The sequence below is a fragment of the Tamandua tetradactyla genome, chromosome 12, assembly GCF_023851605.1.
Source record: "Tamandua tetradactyla isolate mTamTet1 chromosome 12, mTamTet1.pri, whole genome shotgun sequence".
In the NCBI taxonomy this organism is placed as follows: domain Eukaryota; kingdom Metazoa; phylum Chordata; class Mammalia; order Pilosa; family Myrmecophagidae; genus Tamandua; species Tamandua tetradactyla.
In genome coordinates, this window is record NC_135338.1 from 99,946,083 (window position 1) to 99,967,935 (window position 21,853).

Sequence of the window (21,853 nt, forward strand, 5' to 3'; positions counted from 1 at the left end):
AGCACAACCTGTCACTGTTGTCACGCCACTAGATTCCACACCTAAAAACTGCCTAAAATGGGAGATTTGGCATTATATGTGCGTCACCACAATAACATTTAAAAACAGTCATCGCTTGGAGAGTTGTTCACATAATGACGCAATACCTGGGCCCCTAGGTACCACCTGTGAACCAGGCTGCGGGAAATGGAGGACTCCTGCCCCCGAGGCCGCACCGGTGTGTGTTGTGCAGGTATGAGGCCATGCAGGTGTGCGGTGTGCACAGGTGTGAGGTGCACAGGTGTGTGGTGTGCAGGTGTGAGGCCACGCAGGTGTGCAGTGTGCACAGGTGTGAGGCGCACAGGTGTGTGGTGCATGCAGGTGAGGTGCACAGGTGTGTGCTGCATGCAGGTGTGAGGCCACACAGGTGTGTGGTGTGCCTAGGTGTGAGGTGCGCAGGTGTGAGGTGCACAGGTGTGAGGCGTGCAGGTGTGTGGTGCATGCAGGTGTGTGGTATGTGCAGGTGTGTAGTATGTGCAGGTGTGAGGCACATGCGGGTGTGAAGCGCGCAGGTGTAAGGTGTGCAGGTGTGTGGTGCGTGCAGGTGTGAGGCCACGTAGGTGTGCGGTATGCCCAGGTGTGAGGTGCGCAGTTGTGAGGCGTGGAGGTGTGTGATGCATGCAGATGTGAGGCACGCAGGTGTGAGGCACGCAGGTGTGAGGTGTGCAGGTGTGAGGCGTGCAGGTGTGCGGCTTGCGCAGGTGTGAGGCGCACAGATGTGTGGTGTGTGCAGGTGTGAGGCACGCAGGTCTGAGGCTGCACAGGTGTAAGCCATGCAGGTGTGAGGCTGTGCAGGTGTGAAGCGCGCAGGTGTGAGGCGTGCAGGTGTGTGGTGCGTGCAGGTGTGAGGCACGCAGGTGTGAGGCATGCAGGTGTGAGCCACGCAGGTGTGACGCATGCAGGTGTGAGGCCGCGCAGGTGTGAGGTGTGCAGGTGTGAGGCCACGCGGGTGTGAGCCGTACAGGTGTGAGGCCACGTAGGTGTGAGGCACGCAGGTGTGAGGCGTGTAGGTGTGAGGCGTGCAGGTGTGTGGTGTGTGCAGGTGTGAGGCACACAGGTGTGAGGCGCGCAGGTCTGAGGCTGCACAGGTGTAAGCCATGCAGGTGTGAGGCTGTGCAGGTGTGAAGCGCGCAGGTGTGAGGCGTGCAGGTGTGTGGCGCGTGCAGGTGTGAGGCATGCAGGTGTGAGGCATGCAGGAGTGATGCGTGTAGGTGTGAGGTGCACAGGTGTGAGCCGCGCAGGTGTGAGGCATGCAGGTGTGAGGCTGCACAGGTGTGAGGCCACGCGGGTGTGAGACGCACAGGTGTGAGGCCACGTAGGTGTGAGGCAGGCAGGTGTGAGGCCACGCAGGTGTGAGCCACACAGGTGTGAGGCCACGTAGGTGTGAGCCACACAGTTGTGAGGCCGCACAGGTGTGAGGTGCGCAGGTGTGCGGCTGTGCTTGGCACCCACGGTGGTCCCCCCCTCACCGCAGCAGCTTTACGGAGGTATCCTGCCTGAGGGTTTCAACATGTACTCCTGACTTGATTCTGCGTGTGGCACACTCAGCATTTATACCATAAAAACTCATTCCACCGGATCCACAGTGAACAATACAAGTCTGAAACAAAGCGCAGAGTTTGATGATTCTCATCCAATGAACCCCAGAAGCCAAGGACGGAAAATCATCCAAGTGACGATTTCCGCGAAGCTGGTGGGCGCTGCTGACCACAACGCAGGGTCTCGGCCAGCCCTGCTCAGCAGGGTCCAGACTACATCGGAAGCAGCTGCACCTGCCTCGGTGGCGATGCATCTGCACAGTAATTTTCAAATGACGCTGCCACCAAGTCACAGTAGGGAAGACGTCAGGCAATGCCTGGTGGGATGTGGCAACGTGGTTCCCGGTAATAAGCAGAGGGGATTTATCTCGAGGGCTGGAAGAAGAACTCCCAGTCTCAGGCGCTGAGGGCTTTGTATCGTCTACCTGAGAAGGTAACTACCGCGGCACTTGGGCCCTCCCCTGCTGCAGGACAGCGGTCCCCCAGGCTGGCCCCGCCCTGCTGTCCCCCTGGACGCACGGGTCACTCCCCTACGCGAGCACCCGCTCACGCTCCTCAACAGGGCGCCGGTCTGCGGTCAAATACACTTAGGAAATGTGTTTTTTTTTAACTTAATTTATTCTGTATTATCAAACCAAAACCACATACAACAATTCATAACTGCACTCTTTATGACATTTTGAAAATCTATTTATAGGTACAGAACAATGGGTTTTGTTAAACTGCATCACATTTATACTTGCAGAAATTTATTTCATTATCAGTAGGGATTTTATTGTTCAATAAACATGGCAGAACTGACAAAAAAAAACAACAAAGCTTACAAATACGAACATTCTTAACATACAAACATTGGCTCACAATATCATCACAGTTGTATATTCATCACCATGATCATTTTTTAGAACATTTGCATCATTCCAGATAGAGAAATAAAAAGAAAAAGGAAAAAACTTGCACATCCCACACCCCTTCCCCTCCCTCCCTCTCGTTGACCACTAGTATTTCCATCTACTCAATAGATTTTAGCCTTTATTCCCGCTATTTTTTCTATTTTTTTCTATACCCCTCACCACTCCCTCTCATTGTCCGCTAGTGTTTCCATCTACTCCATCTATTTAACAGGAAGTGTGGTGTTTGGGGACAGGCGTCGCCGAATGAGAAGCGTCCACTGGAGGGACGAGTGCGGGGCGCGCAGGGGCACTGCCCGGGCACCTGGCTGAGAGCAGTGCAGGCGGAAAGACAGGGTGGGGTGAGGGCTCAAAAGCAGAGCTGGGAGGAGGTCGTTTTTAAGGATGAGAGGTGGGGGATGGGAGAGAAAAAAAGACCCAACGACTCTAAGCCCGGCGGCCTGGGCAGTGCAAGGACGGTGACGGCACAAAGGGCATCGGTCCTGCTCAGAGGGGCCCCACCCAGGGAACTCTGGAAAGAGACGACAGGCAAATGGGGACCCCCAGGGAAGCCTGGCTGCAGCGGGGACTGGAGCCACCCAGGAGGGGACAACCAGGGGCGGCAGCAAGGACGGGGCAGGGAGAGGAGCCCGGACAGGGCTGGACCCGCAGCCTCCAGAATCCCCCTGGCTGAAGGCTTCTTCCCAAAAGCCCTGGGACCACGCAAGAGCCACCGCATTGCCTGCTGTAGGCAGGAAAGGAGAACAAGTGACGGATACCTGAAATATACAGGGACAAGATTTAACTGACTTTACTTTGTCTCAGGAGTGTCACAGGGTTTTGCTTGCTTGCTGGTTTGTGACAGGCCTCTTTCCATCGGTCAGGAGGCGGGGCTGGCCCACAAAATCTCTCCTCTTTAAGAGTCAGGGAGGTCACCGCAGTGTGTGACATGCTGCCTGCCTTCTACGGGGGCCACGGCGGGGTGGGGGGGTGATAAAGAAAAGGAAGCGGAAAAGAGCAGGCCCTGCTGAGGCTCTGGACAGCTGGGGCCCTCGCCGCCCGCTGTGGGTGGGATGGGATATCGTGCAGCTTCCGTGGGAGACGGGAGGGCAAATCCTCAGAAAGCCAAGCACAGAATGACCATGCAAGCAGGAAATTCACTCTAAGGTATACACCCCCAACATGGAAAACAGGGACAAAAACTAGATACTTGTAAACCAGCATTCACAGCAACATAACTCACAACAGCCGAACGGTAGAAATAACCCACGTGGCCATCAACAGATGAACGGCTGAAGAAAATGTGGTACAAACACAACAGAAGATTAATTATTCAGCTGTACAAAGGAATGAAGCAACCACAGCGAACAGTGATTATTTCAACATTCTCTCATCAACAGTAACGAACGCACGACACCAACATGACGGGTCAGCGAAGTGGGGGAGGGTAGGGGTACGGGAGGATTTGGGTTTTATTTTTTATTCTAATTTCTTTTCTAGAGTAATGAAAATGTCCTAAAATTGATCATGTGTGCACAACTATATGATGATGCTGTGAGCCAGTGTTTGCACACTTCGGACGGTTTGTGTGCTGTGTGAATATATTTCAGTAAAACTCAAGGGAAAAGAGGTTATGAGGGGCTGGGGAGGTGTGGGGGGGCTGCTTAGTGAGTCCAGGGCTCAGTGTGGGGTGATGAGAAACAGAGGGTGGCGATGGCTGCACAGCACTGGGAATGCAAGAAATGCCACAGAACTGTGCTCTTAAAATAGTTAACACGGGGGCGGGCCGCGGTGGCTCAGCGGGCAAAGTGCTTGCCTGCTATGCCGGAGGACCTCGGTTCGATTCCCGGCCCCAGCCCATGAAACAAAATACAATAAAACAAGAAAATGTTTAAAGATGTTTCCCTTTCTTCCTTCCTTCTATCCTTCCTTCCTTCTCTCTGTCTAAAAAAAAAAAAAAAAAAAAATAGTTAACACGGTAAATTTTATGTTATTTCACCAAATTTTAAAAAAAGTGGGGGGAGTGGGGGGGTGAGGGAGGCACCAGCCCCGAGACCTGGAAGGGGGATGTGGTCTCCGGGCAAGAGAAGAGACTTGATGCCTCGGGCTGGTGGCTTCTCCCTGAGAGATGGGGCCAATGACACACAACCACCGCAAGGGTTGCTGGGATTCATTGTGACGACGTGTGTAAAATGGTTTTCTTATAGTTTAACAGGAACCTGCTGAAGAAGTGTTGTCACCTGTAATTACAACGGATCCCACTGGAGGAAGAGAACCCCCTCACCCCTGCCCCCCACCAGGCAACCCCGGCATCGCGCTCTGTCATCATCAGCAAGTTTTAGAAAGAAATCTTCAATAGAATAATGGTATACTTGCATAATCTACAATTTTTTTAAAGTTTAAAATTTTAGAAGTTTGAGACCTGTTTTTACCCCTACGTGGCAACACTAAATGACTCGTTTGGGCAAATCAGAGTCGTGGTTCATTTTTACCTTCAGGTTCTGGGGAGCCCAAGGGACACCCCAGCCCCAGCAGCCCACCTCCCTGAAATTGGGTTTGGGGAGAAAGAAGAAATGTGTTTTCCTAGGAAATAATCTTGTTTAAAATTAGAATGGCTTGGTGTGAAAAGGCTGGTAACTTGCCAAGGCAATTGCAGAAGGTGTAAAACCCAAAACCAAAGGTGCAGGAGGGATGCCCTTGAACGAGTGCGTGTGCTGTTGGCATCTGTGCTGTTGGCTGGTCTCTCGGGCTGATGAATATCTTGCATGTGTTCCAATAGCAGTTTATTTACAAAAACAGGTGACAGGCATAGTCACCAGATTTAGCAAATAAAAATTTAGGACTTCCAGTTGAATTTTATATATGTTTTAAAATTACTGTTTATTGCATGCTCATTCAGATGGCATACAACTTGCCTTTTAAAATGTGCAATTTGTTGGTTTTTACCACATTCACAGAACTGTGCAACCACCACCGCTATTTAGCTGCAGATGTTTTCATCACCCCAGGCAGTCAGCTGTCCCCACTCATTCTCTCCTCCAACCCCTGGCAAATAAACACTTTCTGTCACTATGGATTTGCCTACTCTGGCTATTTCCTACACTTGGAATCACACAATATGTGTGGCTGTTTGCGTCCGGCTCTGTTCACTTGTCACATGTGCAAGGCTCACACATGCTGTCGCACAGCTCGCTACTTCGTTACTGTTTATGGCAGATAATGGACATTTCGGCTGTTCCACTTTCTAAAACACTTTCTATCATGAAATAAATTTCAAACACAGAAGAGTTGCAAAAACAATAGAAACCCCATGAGAACTCCAACATACTGCTGCCTCCAGACACCCAGATCCACCAGTTGTAATGTTTTACCACCTCACCTCTGCCATCTCTCTCTCTCTCTATCCGTCTGTCTGTCTATCTTCAGCTCATCTGAGGGCAGCCTGCATACAGCACGCTCCTTCAACACACAGCACCTCCACGCACATTTCCTACCAACAAGGATATTCACCTTCGGAATCCCTTAAGTACAGTTATCAAGAAATTCAACATTGTTATAAAGCTCAAATTCTATATTCTATTTTTTACTTATGCCCCCAAAATGTCCCTTTGAGCCTATCTCCTCCATTCTCACATCCCATCCAGTATTGCATTTACTTGCCATTACCTTTAGTTTCTCTTTCTTTTTTTTAACTGAGGAAACCTGTACACAACATAAAGCCTCCCTCCTAACCCGTGCCGTGCTCGCCAACCAGTGGGATTAATCACATTTGTGTTGAGTTACCTTCACCACCATCCATTTCTAGTAATTTCCCTCACCCCAAACAGCAACCCGATACTCATTTTGTATGAACTTCCCACTGCTCCCGCCCCCTCCTGGTGCCTGCACTCCCCTTTCTGTCTCTATAGCTTTGCATTTTCTCTGATATTTTCTTTATGATTATCACAGGGCTTAAATTTAACATCCTAAACCTGTAACAATCTTGTTTGCTTTGACACCAACTTTACTTCAATGGAACAAACACACTACATTCCTATACCCTCCATCCCCCCATCTTTATGGAATTCTTGTCACCAATTACATGTTTATACATTGAGTTCAAAATCACTGATTAGTCTTTACATTTTATGCATTTGCCTTTTAGATTCTACAGGAAGTAAAAGAGGAGTTACAATCATTTAAACAATCCAAACCCAGGGATTCCAGAATAAGTCCTTCAATCCTGTACAGCTTAATGCAATGCCTGGACACATCCCAGAGTATATCAAGCAGATAATCAAAAAGTATTGTCAAAGCCACTTGAGGGACAGGAAAATCAATACAGAACTATTAAATTTTACCGTCCTGGAATCCCCTGACACTGTACCAAACCTTAGGGACACCCAAATCAATAGGCCAAGCCCTGGATCTTGAGGCTTGCTCTTGTGAAGCTTATGTAGGTAGTGAGAAGCTTAGCCCACCTATAAGCATGCCTAAGAGTTACTTCTGGAGGACCTCTTGTTTTGCTCAGATGTGGCCCTTCTCTCTCTAAGCCCAACTCTGCAAGTGAAATCATTGCCCTCCCCTGCTACGTGGGACATGACATTCAAGGGTGAAAGACTTCCTGGTGGCACGGGTGGTGACTCCCAGGGATGAGCCTGGCCCTGGCATCATGGGATCAAGAATTTCATCCTAACCAAAAGGGGGAAAAGAAGTGTAACAGATAAGGTTTCAGTGGCTGAGAGAGTTCAAATAGAGTCGAGAGGCTACACTGGAGGTCACTCTTACACAAGCTTCAGTTAGTCATTGCTACCTATTGTAACTTCCCAAACTCAACCAAAACCATTCCTGCCAATCCTAAAGAATGCCTAGGGCTATAAACATAAGATTCCACAAAGGTTCCACACACTAGGGTAACTTTCTAGAAACCTACAACCTCCTGATGGGTCCCTGGACCAGATAAGTCCTGAAACCTAGAGGGCCCAGCCTCTCCAGAACATCAAGTGGTTCCATCTCCCAACCCTTTATTACTGACAGCCCCTTCCAACATGAAAAAGTTAGAATGGGCACAGCCCAAATACCACTAAAGAGTGGGAAAAAGATCAAAGGTGATGATGGAGTTATACAGAAAGGGAGGGTTTAACAAATGAGTATGATGGCTGACTCATTATACTGACAGTTCTTTAGTCTCTAGCGTCTTAGAGCAACTAGGAGTAAAAACCTAAAATTGTGGAACTGTAACCCAGACCAAACTCTGAAATCTGTCTACAACTAATTGCTGTGATGTGCTTTGAAATATGTTGCTTTTTTGTATATGTCATTTTTCACAAAAAAGAAAAAAAAGTCGATTGTGATGATAAAAAAAATCCCTCCTAACCTCCAATGTTCTGGAGCAGCCAGAAGGAAAAACCTGAGAGCATGGTACGGTAGCCCATGACAAACTCTGTGATCTGTCCTGTAACTACTTGTTGAAGAGGGCTTTGAAAACCATTGCTTTTTACTTTCTTTGCTTTGTATATATGTTATATTATACAATTTTAAAAGGTTTAAAAAACTAAAAAGTAGACTTATAGACCAAAAGCACAACAGCACTGGCATTTATTTATGTCCACCTCACTGTCTTTGCTGGGGAGCTTTATTTCCTCACGTGGCTCCATTCAGTTGTCTGGGGCCCTTTCCTTTCAACCCGCAGGACTCCCTTTAGCATTTCTTATAGGGCCAGTCCAACGGCAATCAAGTCCCTCAGCTTGTGTTTATCTGGGAATATCTTAATCTCTCACATATTTGAAAGACAGTTTTTCCAGCTGCAGAATTCCTGGTGGGCAGTTTTTGCTTTCAGAACTTTAAATACATCATGCCACTGCCTGGAGTGCAATCTTACTGGGGTCCCTTGTATGGGACACCCTGCTTCTCTCTTGTGGCTTTCAGAATTCTCGATCTCTGGCACTGGACAGCTGGATTATAACATGGCACAATGTGGGTCTCTCCTGTCTGGAGTTTGCTGAGTACCTTGGAGGTGTATATTCACGTCCGTTAAATTTGGGAAATTTCAGGCATAATTTCTTTGAACATCCTCTCTGCCCCTTTCTCACTGTCCTCTTCCCCTGGGGCCCCGAAGTGTGCGCTGGTTTGCTTGATGGTGGCCCCAGGTCCCTTGTACTCTCTCCACCTCTCTCCACTACGACTTCCTTCGGCTCCCCAGGCGGCGTGGTTTCAGTGCTCTCATCTTCAAGGTCTCTGATTTTTTCCCAATCTGCTGTTGGACCCTCTAAGGCATTTAAATTCCTGTTACTGTGGACTTCAGCTCCTTTGGTTCCTTTTTTATAGTTTCCACTTTGGTGTTCACCTATCCCTTTCCCCATGTTCTTTCGTTCTCTGTCTGTGTTTTCTCCCCTTCAGCTCTGGACACACTGAGGGTCATGATTTTTCATGTGGGTCTGGAACGCCAGCTCTGAGCCTCCTTAGTGATGTTTCTAGGGCTTTAAACTTCTCCTCTGCCTGAGGTACACATCCTGTTTCTTTATGTGTTTTGTAATTTTTCACTGAACCTGGACATTTGGCTATTTTAAGGTGCTATTGCTGGAATTTAGACTCCAGGCATCTGTCCCTTAAGCCTGTGACCAGCAGAGCTCTAACAGAGCTGTCCTGAGGCGGGGGGCAGGCTCTGCAGGCTGACCCGTGAGTGGCCTCCACCCACTCATCCTCACAAAGACCTGGGACCACAGCCCAGGACAAAGGGCAGGGGCCTCCTGGGCTCTGTGCAGCTGCCTGGGCTTGACCTGCCCATGTGGCCCTAGGATTCCCACTTAGACAGACAGGAGTATCCCCTATTCTCTGGAAAACGGCTCCCTGAGGTCCCAGGCCCTGCACTGTGCATCATTCAGCCAGCAGCCCCCACCCCTGCCCCCACAGCACCCACTGGGGGCCCACAGCCTGCGGTGGGGGAGCTTAGTGAGAGCTGCCCAAGCTGGAGAAGGGGGTCTCCAGCAGCCCCGCCCCCGAGGGTGCACCCACCTTTCTTAAAATGCCCCCACACTCCCCTGACGACCCCAGGGAGGCCTGAGCTGCTGACCCCTCTGTTTTTCTCATGGAAACCCGGGCTGCTGCTGGCCAGGGGGCCGCAGGATTCAGCCTGCCCCTTATCTCTGCCCCTGCTGTCCTGGCCGCTGTCATTTCACCCCACAGCAGCGGCGCTCAGCCCGCCTTCCTCAAAGCCACAGACACCACCGCCCGCAAGTGTCAATCCCCGACAAGGGACGGCCGGTGACACTGCCCGGCTCTGCCCACCGTGGGAAACGGGCCTCGCTGCCTGCCGTCCCTCTGCGGGACACCTCCCACTGGACTCTGGGTTCAGGCTTCTCGCGGGGTGCTGGCCCCCAGCCTGGCCCCCCAAGCGGCAGCGTCGCAGCACAAGCACAGCCACGCCGGAGGCGCTGCCGAAGGGGATCCCGCAAAGACCGGGAAGCACCAGGAGCTGCAAAAGGCGCGTCTGAGGGACAAATGGAGCAAAGAGACGCGGAGGAGAGAGAACCAGCAAAGAAGGCTAAAGCTGGCGTCGGGGGGAGGCAGAGTTTCAAGGAGGGGGGCCACAGCGCAAAATGACTGGAGGAAGCCAGGGGGAAAAGTGGCCAAAACCTCTCGATAAAAAAATTAAACCTTATTCGTAAAGAAAAGAACTGTGAGCCAAAACAATAATCCTTTCCAGCATCAGACTGGCAGAGACTTAAAAAAACATCATTGTCTCCTAAGGCAGGGCAGATCTGTACCTTCTCCTCCACTGATGGAGTGGAATTTCATGTAATTCTCCGCCAGACAGCTCACGGTTACATATTAAAACCCTGAAACTCCATATTCCAGGGCCAACAGCTCCACTTCTAGGAATCTGTTCAAAGGCAATAATTAAAGGCAAAGATACTTAGGCAAAAGGACAGTCATGGAAATGCTATTTATTAAAAACAAAAACAAAAAAACACTTGGAAATAATCCCCACAGTTGGAGATTAGTCAAATAAGGTATGATATCTTTTCATTTAAGAAACACCACTCAGATTTGAACAGTGAGTAAGAAAATATTTGCAAAGTCCCCTTGGGGGAATGGTGAGAAAGGGGGAAAATTCAACTTCCCCAAGTTGAATTCTTGATATTCTCACAAGCAGTGTGGACAGCCAAAGCTACGGGCTGAGCCCCCAGTCTTGGGGTTTGTTCATATGAAACTTAACCCCACAAAGGATAGGTCAAGCCTACTTAAAATTAGACCTAAAAGTCACCCCCAAGAGAGCCTCTTTTGTTGCTCAGATGTGGCCTCTCTCTCCAGCCAACACAACAAGCAAACTCACCACCCTCCCTCTGATACGTGGGGGGAGGGGCATGGAGGGGGCACACACCTGCGTGTGGGGGGCGTGGAGGGAGCACACACATGCGTGGGGGGAGGGGCGTGCAGGTGTGCACACACCTACGTGTGTGGGGAGGTGCACACACAATGGGAGGTGAGGGCATGATTATGGAATGCACTCAGGTGTGAGAGGCCCCCAGGCCCGCAGCTGGTGGGGAGGGGCATGTCTTCCAGGGACCTTCCACGGCCAGAAGACAGAGATGGTCAAGCAGGTCGTGGCTGCGGCCGCACTAAGCGGAGCCCCAAGCTGCCCTCCCGAGCTGCCCTCCCGAGCTGCCCTCTGCGCCCAGGCCCAGCTCGACACTCCCGGCCCCGATGGCTCTGGAGGGAGCCCGCTGTGCTCGCAGGCCCTGTTCTGCTTCTCGCAGTAGCCGCTGGTTTCCACGCGAGGGACCAGGGGCTCCCTGACTAGTCGCATCCCCTCGGGCCTCGTTTACGGAAGGCTGCAGCGCTCTGGGGTCAGGTGGTTACGAAACAATAACTTATTTTCTCAGTTCTTTATTGATCAAAGCCCCGTGTAACTGCAAAGAGCTCCCCATCGGGAGGGTCTCACCAGGGAGCTAGGGCACAGGTAAGAGGCCCCAGTAGGTACCGGGGACTGAGGGTGACACGCAGGCCACCCCAAAGAAACCAGACCCCCACTCCATGCAGGGGGCAACTGCCAGACCATCCTGCCTGGCCTCTTCTCTCCCCAGGTGACAGGCCACCGTCCCCCGTGTCTGCCCCCTCCATCGGTGCTGGGGGTGGAGCACGGCCGCCCCTGCCTGCAGCTCTCAGCACGGGACCCGCCCTCCAGTGAGTGTGCAGGTGGGAACCAGGCAGTGCTCAGCACACCCAACCCGCGGGCACAGGAGGCCCAACGTCTTCGCCCCGTGGTCCCCGGTCCTGGGAGCAGCTGGAGCTCGGGGGCCCTGGGAGGCAGGCAGGGGGCTTGGGGGTGCACGTCGGGGGCACCCGCCCTCTGCCTCACATAGCACGCCTCCCCGGAACCACTTCCCCCAGGAAAGTGGCGTCTCCTGAGTGCCAAGGAGGCAGCTCTGTGGTCGCGTCAGCCCTCCCTGGGTGCCACCTTCACTGCGCTGACAATGCCACTCAGGCGAGGCGCATCCAGCAACCTGCTGACAGTCGCAGCCCTGCGCGTGACCGGGACTCTCCTTTGCTGCCCGCCCCACGGACCCCACCTTCTGTGGCCGACACCCCATGGAGGGCTGAGAGGCTCCCCCCAAAGCAGCCTGTACTGGGCCGGCCACCGTGGGTGGCCCCCAATCCCCGGCGAGTCCCCGGAGCAGCAGACTGGGCGGCCAAGGCAGCCCCCATACCTGGGGCATGGCCCTCGGGGCGCCCTGGGGCTCAGCGTCGCGACAGCTGAGGAAAATGAACGCAACTGGATGACGTTTGTGCTCAAAGCCAGGACCCGGGAAGAGAGAATTTAGTGGCTTGGCCCCAGGACGGGAAAACCAACTTCTGCACTTCACAAGCTACAGCTGGGCTGATGCTCCATGGACCGCAGTTCCTGGGCCCCAGACACACACCCACCTGCACTGGGACCAGAAGTACAACTGGGTCCGGGCCCCCTGCCAGCTGCGCCCGCAGCCGTCCCCTGTCCCCCCGGCCAGGGCCACGCAGCAGCCACAGCACAGCGCTGCGTGCGACAGCCTCTCTTCTTCCAAACCTCATGCCCCCATGCAGGCACCTAGGCACGAAGCCCTGCGAGTGTGGTTTCGGTGGCGAGGCGCGTAGAGGTCACGCATGCTGCAGACGCCCCTCAGCACGCGGCTGGTCAGGAGCTGCAGGTACGCTGGAGGGGGGCAAGGCTGGCGCCCAGCAGGTCACCTGGAGCCCCACCTGGTCCCCCACGTGGCGAGAAGAACCTCAGGTGTCACTGCGACAGGAGGTTTGTGCAGGGCAGGCCCTCAAGCAGCTCGTGCTCGGCCCCATGTGGGGTAAAAGCTGCGTAGAGAGCAGGTCACCTAAGGGAGCTTCTCAGTTTTCATGGAGGAAAATGGGCTATGCCTGCGAGAAATGTACAAAGGCTTATCTAAGTTTCCCACCTGGCACCTGAAAGCCTGCACCTCCTCCGGCTGGGGAGGGAAGGGGGGGCGGAGGGGAGGGGGAAAGGGGGAGGGGAAAAGGGGGAGGGGGAAAGGGGGAGGGGAGGGACCAGGAGACTGGGATTACCCGTGCTCTGCACTCAGCCAGTGAGAGTCTCTGCACGTAAATAAGAAGAAAAGAAACAAACTATCTTGGATAGACAATGCAAAAGGGAGAAAACACAGATGGCGGTTACCCACTGGCAATGGTTTTTATAGAAAATGGTTGTTTCCTTCCATCCAATAATCAAAACAGACTAAATGGAATGGATAAAGCACTTATAGAAAAAGGACCCTAATGAGAGCCCTTAGACTGAGAAAAGAGAGCGTTGTTTCCTAGTTCTGAGCGATGTTTGGGAAGGGGGCTGTCGGCTTCTGAGGTCTACTCCTGATCTGCGGGACTTCTGGGAGAGGCACTTATACCTGAGCCACCTTCTCTCTAGACAAGCGAATCCGAGTTATTGTGAACTGTGCACTGTGCCCGCCTCCTCTAGCCCATGACGCCGTGCGGTGACCTTGGCCCCTGCCTCTCAGCCATCTGGCATTTCGTCCCATGCACAGCTCTGTGACTGACATGTGTACCAGCAGGGACGGGGACATACGTGTCTGCGTCCTCTTGTGCCTGCAGCTGACGAGTTAAAAGCAGCCCCTGCCTTGGCCTCTCCTGCTACTGAGCTCGGCGACAGTTCATTCCATCACCAAAGCCCACAGGAGTTTTAGGGTCGACCTTGCTTCCAGATTTCCAGCAGACCCCTAGAAGGCAAACTAAAAAGAGCAGCCAGGCACTGGGCAGTGCTACGGAAGGAAAGGACAGACACCTGGGCCACTGCCTCAGCAGCCAGCTTTGCAAGAAGCAAGGGAAAGTCACTTGTCACCATTACCTGGAAAACCTGGCAGGTGTAGACATGCCTCCATCTTCCGCACAACCCCCCACCACTTGAAGGGGCACGGGTGGGGGGCTGGGGAGCCCAGCTGAGCCTGCTGCACCATCTCCTGAGAAGAGACAGCTGCAGGCCAGTCCACGACAAAGCAGCGCCCCCGGCCACAGAAGGGAAGGAAGAGGGTGGTCTAAGATCTATGAAAAGTACCCGGACACCTGTGAAACCGTGCCCACTTTGGGAGCAGCAGGTGACTCCGGACAGGCTGGCACACGTGCACCGCTGGCCCCCACCCCCCAGGGGGTCCCCCACCCTGTGCCGGATCCCACTGTTGGATACGAAGGTGCCCAAGGACTTGGAAGGTTAAGGCTTCACAGGTCACCGCGGGCCTTTTCGGGTCCTGGTTAATCCGTCCACCCTGTCTCCGCAGCCCCTGAGCATGCCCAGCTTTTGGCAAGAAGCTGACAGCCGGGCGAGCTGGCAGTGGGGGGCTGCACCTGCTCCCCAGCACAGCCGGTCGCTGCAGCAGGGAAGGCTTGGCTGGGAAGGTATTTATGGAGTGAATGTACTTCATTCAAATCTGTATTCCTCCAGGAAGGATTAAAATAACTTTCTTAAATATAGGGGGGGAAAGAATAGACACAATGATTCCAGCCAACAATGAAGAAGGCACATTGGTTACCAGTGCGAGCAACCAGAAGGCGGGACAACGTCCCCACAGCATCTTGTCTTGGGCAGACAATGAAATGGCTTGGCCGATGATGTGGCCAAAAAGGGTAAACTCCAGACCCCGCCTGCGAGCTGACCACGTGGAACCAACCAAGCTAAGCGGTGGCCACGGTGGAGCCGGGAGGCCCGTCCTGAGGGGAAGAGTCCACAGGGGCACCAGCGCAGAGCGGAGCGGGGACAGGGGCTGCAGCTCCAGCCCGGGACCGCCGGGGGGGGGCCAGGGGTCCAGGGAGGGCAGGAGGGGCCCTGACCTGCGCGTTTCCCCAGATAGGTTGTATCACCCACCCTGGGACCTCCCCCGCGGCTGCCCTGGGGGCCGCATGCGGGCACCTGCCCTGTCACCCACCCAGGACACACACCCCACCCCACAGCCGATGCACAGCGGTGCGAGCAGGGCAGGGCATGTGCCACGCGGACAGAGAAGCCACGTGTTTAGAGCCCCACATTCCGCTGTTGAAGCACCGTCTGTCTTAAGGAAAGAAAATCTACCGAATAAAAACACGTTGGCTGCCCCCGAGTCATGGAGAGTTTCTGCTGACACGGCAGCGATGCCTCTCTACCAGCCCCTTCCTTGCTGGAGGACCAGGCACGAGGGCCAAAAGTGACCGCTAAATTAAATGAAGCAGCCTCGCTGTAATGCCAGATTGTGCCCAGCAAGGCAAACCCCCTTCTCAGCATTTTCCACAGTGTCAAGGGCAAAAGTGGAACCAGCCCACCTGGACCAAAAGGACAGGTGTGGCGTCCCGTCGCAGGGCTCCCCTGGTCTCCGGCTGGACAGATGCTGGACCAGGGCCCTGGAGGATGCAGCTGGCCCGGCCCCTCCCAGCACACCCACCCACGAGTGCCTTGGCAGGAGCTCCATGTGCGGAAGCCCCACCCCGAGGGCAGGACAGGCCCAGCTCGGCTGTCAGGGCCGGGGTGTCCGGCAGGACCCTCAGGGCAGGCAGGTGCCGCCCAGGAGGCGTGATGTCACTGGGACACAGCCCACGAGCTGTGGGACATGGCCTCGTCCCCACGCTGGGCTGGACTATGTCCGCACTGGGCCAGGGAGGCTGCGCTGTACTGTGGTCCTGGTGGACCCCAGCCTGCCACAGGCCCGATTCCCCGGCCCAGGAGCCACGTCCGCGGGAAGAGGCCCAACGGGCGCCTGCTTCAGGCAGCCCCCCAGCCCCACCCCACGCCTCTACCTGTGCGCCCATCTCGGCAACTGCCCACCAGCTGTGGCACCAGGGTAGAAACGGGCGTCTCAGCCAGCACCTGCTGGGGCAGGGCGGCCTCTGCCCACTCCCCCGCCCCATCCTCCAAGGGCCTCAGGGTGCTGGTGAAAGAGCTGCTCGTTTGTTCTGTCGCTGCCTGGCAGGAAACTGAGAGAAAAGCAGGACTGGCTAATTTGCACTAAGGTGCCAGGTGGTGGGTGGAGGTATCCGGTGAAGGGGGAGCTGCCTGAACCTTGGGGCATCGCCTGCTTGTCCACGCGCCTTGGCCACTGATTAGGAAACACCACTGGGAGACGCGCCATGCCTGGCTCTGCTTGTGGCTTCTGTCCTTGGCACGCAGGTCTCCCTGGGGGCCCCAGCCTGGGGGGCGCATGTCTGCCCCCCACCCCAACCTGGCAGCCTAAGACCAGGGCAGGGCGCCCACCCCGCTGCCCACACCCACGTCCGCTTGGGAGGGATCCGTCTGCGGGGAAACCCCGGCAGGCCCTTGGGGCACCGTCCCGCGCTGGGGTGCGGCGAGCTGGCTCTGCCTGTCTTCTAACAAGCAGGCTGCAGGGATCAAAAGGACCTCAGGTCCCAGCACCATTCACCACAGGTCAACCAGAAGTCCGCTGGGACGTCCGCTCCGGGAAGAATTAAGTCAATGAATGAGCACAATGACGCCCTGTGCAATCATTCAAAAAAAGAGGGCATGTGAGGACAGCACAAACATCGTCCCCGCAGAGCCAAGCGGAGGCTGGAAGCCTGTGTCTTTGTGCACAGTTCCAACGTCAAGGGCCACGTGACGGAAAAGCGCCCAGCACCGAGGTTAAAGGGCGCCTCCCTTCCGGGGCTGTCCCCACAGTCCGCAATCACACTGCAGCTGAGTGGCCCGTCCCAACACGGGGCCGGTGGCCAGGAGTGAAAAGTCAGTTTCGCTGGGTGGACCCCGGGGTGCCGGCAGGCCCCAGTCCCCTGGCAGCATGAAGGCGCTTTCCTTTCCTGGCCCTTTCAGCTTTCACAGCTGCGTCCCCCCGCCTCGCGAGCCGGCATCCCAGCACCCCCGGGTCCCTCTCTCTGCTCACATCACCTCGTGGCCTTCCCTCTTCTGTGTGGGGGAACCCGCCTCCCTCCCTCTGGACACCTGGGATTGCAATTAGGGCACCTGCCCTCCTCGAAACTCAGGCCTGCACGATCCATCCCTGCGGGCAAAGGCGCAAGGTTAAAAATCAGCTTGTGGAGGCAGAAATAGGGGCGGCTGCGGCTCTGCAGTGCTCAGGCCCATGCACTGGCCGGGGAGGGGGCTAGGGGGAGCACTGGGGACCCCTGCCCACAGGGGAAGGGCCTTTTGTTGCCACGGCCCGTCCCTTCCTCGCCAACCTCGGCGGCCCCGCGCCCCTGCAGGCAGCCCCGGGACCCTTTCCCTCCGCCTGCTCTGGGCTCCTCCTGCAGCCCCAGGGTCCAGCCCCCACCTAGGGAGCCTGCTCATCCCAGGCCCACGTTTTCTCACCTAAAACCCCCCACAACCTTGAGAAACCAGCATCTGTGTCTTCATTTAAACCGAGGAAAAGAGAAAAGGAAAAGGAAGAGAGATGAAGTCCCCGGGCCAAGGCCACACACAGCCACCAGGTAAAGGTCATCAGGCCACCAAAGCTCCACTTGATGCTTCATCCTCTCCTGGTCTTGCTCCTTTGTGCATGCGGCCAGTGTTGTCCATTCCACCGACCCTCGTCCCCAGGCCACCTCGGCCCTTGCCTTTTCCTACACAGCTGCGCTCAGCAGAAGTCCTGGGGGCGCCAGGCTGCTGTCTGGCAAAGAGGGTCACCTGACCCCTCCTTGACCAGGGGTCATCACAGGAACTGAGAAATGACCCAGAGACCCAAGCCCTGCTCACCATCAGCACTGCCACTGCCCTTCCTGGGGACCCCTCCCCGAGAACACACCCCGCCCTGGGTTCCCAAAGCCTCCCGGTTCCTGCCCATGAAAGTGCTTCTCGGGCCCTCTCAGACCCTGATGCCCGGCCACGGCCGGTAAGACGGGGAGCAGCTGCCTCGAGGCCTCCTGGATGGCCACAGAATCGCCCTCGGCCGCCCAGGTGTCCCCAGGGCCTCAGACACCCTAGCAGCCTCTTCCTCCTCGGCCACCAGGCGCATATTTGGCGGCCCCTGTTCTCCCCAGCCCCTTGTCCTCACCTCCTGCCCCCTCCCTCCAGCCAGGAGACAAGCTCCTCCCGGCTGTGGGGCGCAGAGGCCACCCTGCCCCAGACCCGCTCCGGACCACATGTGCCCACCTGGTCCTCTCCAATGTCCCCTCCTCAGGGAAGCGGCCAGGTCAGCTACCCCAGCGTCCACCCTCACAGCACCCACAGGTGCTCTTTTCACAAGCCAGGAGGCTCCTGCCTCACCTCCCAGACAACGCCCTTCCCTCCTCCCTCTAATTCCTCAGCCATGGGCTTCCCGGCATCAGGCTCCAGCACCCACCTACCCCCCGATGCCACGATGCCATCACCTGCCAACCCCGCGTCACCCCCCCCATCTTCTCAGGGGTCTTAGCTCCAGGCTCATGGCCCCTCCCCTGTCCTGCCTTATCTTGATTCTCAATGATTTCAATAAACACACAAATGACCCCTCTCGGCTCCTCCAACTCCCAGCCAGAACCCGCCATTGCCAATGGCGTATTTTCACTCCATGCACCCCCTCTCCGAAACGACACCCACACCCCCTCCCCCCGCCTCCCAAACCAGCTCTACCTGACGCTGCTTCCCGCAGCACCTGTCTTCCTCGAACCTTGCACAAGCTTCCTCGTGTGTTAGGGTTGTGATTATTACATGGCTCCCTCACTGGAACGCGAGCCCCATGCAAACAGGATTGTCTGGTGACTTGCTCACCCCTTTACCAGCAGGTACCAAACCAGATACTCAATAAATATTTGCTGAATGAATTAATCATAATCAAATAATTATTTCTGCGACTGTTTAGTACTCATGCTCCCCTGCTGTACCGTAAGCTCTGTAAGGACAGGGACAGAGCCGACCTCAGTCCCCCCGGAAGCACTCAGTAAACACTAAATGAGCGAGTGAGGACCAAAGTCATAAGGTAAAGAGCGCTTTCCTGGGCTAAATCTCCTGTGTGTGAAGGGCGCGTCTCCCTCAGCTGCTTGGATGCAGCTCTGCCCCCATGCGCGGCCACCTTAGCTCAGGTAATCTAAAGCAGTTTATTCTGACAAACTAAGCCCCAAATATTGGAAGCTCTTAGCACATACGTCTCAGCAGACAGCAGCAGGTGGTGTCTGCCTCCACCAGGTAAAAAGGAATCTGCTCCCGTGGATATGAGGGAAACTGATTTTTCCTGCTCCCAAGAACAGTTCCAGAGGCTACCTGAAAATGCTCACTTTAAAAACACAGCAAATTACCTTGAAGACTTCAACCATGAACTTCTTCCAGGAAGAAAACTCTTAACCAGACCCATGTCTAGACCTAAGACCACACTTCCAGGCTGGGGCTTCCGCGCCAGGCAGCACGCACGATTCACGAGGTTAATTTAGCCATTAGCGGTAAGAGCTTTGTTCCAGGAAAAAGGGCACATCATAAACCAATCAATTTTCCTAAGGTGCACAGAAAGAACCAAATTTCACTACTGCAGATTCAGGCTAACTTCGGTGGAGACACGGTGCCCTGTGGTTGGGAAGCCCCCCCCCCAGGAACCCCCTACCCACGCCCCCATCCATGGCACGTGTGTCCGTCTCCAAGACAAACACCGTGGGCCACAACACAGCAGGGACTGGCGGCCACGCGGCAGACCCGACCTGCGGCCACAGAGGTGAGGGACGCAGGCCTGGCAGAGACTGCAAGACTGCCTCTGCCTCAGATTAATCTCGATGTAACTTACCAGATGGGGAGCCCGCCGAACAGGCTTACTCATTCGAGATGCTGATGTCAATTATGTGGTCTGAATATTCAAGGTCTTAGGAGATATGATTGCAACAGACCGTTTAGCAAGTCTGAAGTTACACCATTCTGACAGCCTCCACTGAAACCATGCAAAAGGACCACGGAGAAACTGGGGTATAGCGGATGAGAGAGGGAGGAAAAAGGAATGGCTCAACAGGTTGGGAAGGAAAGATATTGGCAGAAAATTCAGACAGTTGGGTAACAGCTATGCGTTCACAACATCAGAGTAAATCCCTGCTTTTAACCTCTGCCCTTTGAAAGATGTGCTAGCAGAACTTTCCTAGAGGCATGTCTCTGCTTTTGCTTTTAAAGGACCTCAAGTTGTACTTTTGAAACAAAGTTTGCTTTTCTCACAGAATCATAAAATTCTTACAGTGTTTTGCCTCAGAGAGTTAGGCAATATATATAATCACTGGTCCCGCTTTGTGTCCTTGCTGTGTGATCTTAAGCAAGTAACTTAACCTCTCTGAGCTCCCGTTTCCTCATTCATCACACCATGGAACTTAACTGAAATCAAGCAAATGGTAATCAATAACTACTAGTTCCATCCTCTCTGGCAAACTCTCTCTTCTACAACCAAGTAAGACGCCACACTGGCAGCGACACGGGACTGCATGTGACCAGCTCACCGTCGGTGTCCTCAGAGAGAAGGTGCCTGTGTGATAGTGGACGGAGCTGACAGCCAGGGGATAGCCACAAGATCTTTGTGCTGCCCTCGTTCCCGAAGGGAAGAGTCTGAAAAAAATTGAAGTAGCCTTCCCCTGGCTGCATGTATTCTCCAGAAATTTCCACCAAGTACATACAAGAACCATGGCCAGTCCTGCACCGGAAGGACAGAGCTGTGGTCCGAGGCCAAGTCATTGTGCAGGAGCAGTCACGTGGCCGCGCAGGGGACAGTAAGCTGTGCCCGGCGCTCCCAGGCCACTGCAGCAGCTGGCAGGTGCAGGCTCTGGGGGAAGACGGCACGATTTCACATGCCACCCTCTAGCCTTTTCCGTGCCATTTCCAAGATTGTGCCAATTTCTCCACTGGCGGAAGCAGTGTCCGTTTTTGCGGCAGGGACAAGCCCTGCGGTGCAGCCAGGCCGGGCTGACTCCCGGGTGCTCCGCTTAGTTCCTTCAGGCCCAAAGCACGGTTCCTTGGTGGCAAAGCCCCAGAGCATACACAGCACACGGGGAAGCCGAGGACTGGCTGCGCATACGGCTTTCACTCACAGGGAAACTCCAGTTTTCCAGAACAATCCAGCCCTGGAGAGGCAGGTCTACTTCAAATAAAAAATAAAACTGGGGGAAAATTCTAGAAGGAGGAAGCTTTGGCCAGGCCAGAATGGATGAGCGGGCGGATGTGTCCACGGCAGCGACCATTAGGGTCAGCAGCTCCGGCTGGTGGGGGGGGGGGGCTCGGGAGGGGGACAGCCCCCCACCAGCCTTCAGGGCACAAGCAGGCAGAGCCCCCCGGGGAGAGACTGTCCATCCTGGGCATGGCAGCCAGTTCAGTGCTTCTCAGCCAACTGCACCCCTCAGGGAGACCCCGAGCTGCAGGCCATCAGGGGGCAAGAAGGTGGGGGGGGCTCAGCCCGGTCGCCGCGGGGGAGGGGCTGATGGACGCTGTCCCCAATCAGGGACAAGCTGAAGGCTCTCTCCCTACGAGGGAAGTTTCACACTTTATTTTTAGAAATGCTGTTTCCCTCCTTGCCCCCCTTTATCCCCTTATCTCATAAGCTTCTATCTCTGCAAATTTGCTATTTCTGGTCATTTCTTCTAAGAGAAACACAGGTTTTGTCCTCAGGGCCCAGCTGACTTCACTGCGTACCATGGAGCAGGAGCAGCTGCCCACCTCGCCATCCTTCCCCAAGGCAGGACCGAATTCCATCCTGCGCATTTCCGTTCGTTCAGCAGACCCTGCTTGGGTCGTTCCTGCCTTTTGGCCATTGTGGATAATGCAGCACAAACATGGGTGTACAAGCATCCATGTGCAAGCCCGCTTTCACCGTTCTGGGGTGTATACCTAGAAGTGGGGTTGCCAGGTCACACTGTCAGCCTACATCGAACTTTCTGAGGAACCATCACATTTCCACAGCAGCTGCACCACTGTACCTTCCCACCAGCCAGTGCCAGGCTCCGATTTCTCCCCAAACTCTCCAGCACTTACTTCCTGTTATTTTTTTTAATAGC

The 21,853-nt window shown here is 54.7% G+C and overlaps 1 protein-coding gene across 5 annotated transcripts in view; it reads right to left on the reverse strand.

Moving 5' to 3' along the window:
- Positions 1–21,853, reverse strand: part of HOMER2 (homer scaffold protein 2) — an 84,851-nt gene that overhangs the window by 37,774 nt on the left and 25,224 nt on the right. Inside the window, exon 1 of one of the 5 annotated variants that reach the window (XM_077124318.1) lies at positions 18,480–19,386. The exons of 2 other annotated variants lie outside the window; for them this stretch is intronic. The gene's annotated coding sequence lies outside the window, so the exon portion shown is untranslated. Of the gene's footprint in view, positions 1–10,212; positions 10,300–15,721; positions 16,091–18,479; positions 19,387–21,853 lie in introns of those variants that run through there. 2 more of the 5 variants (XM_077124319.1, XM_077124320.1) reach the window with 2 other exon arrangements.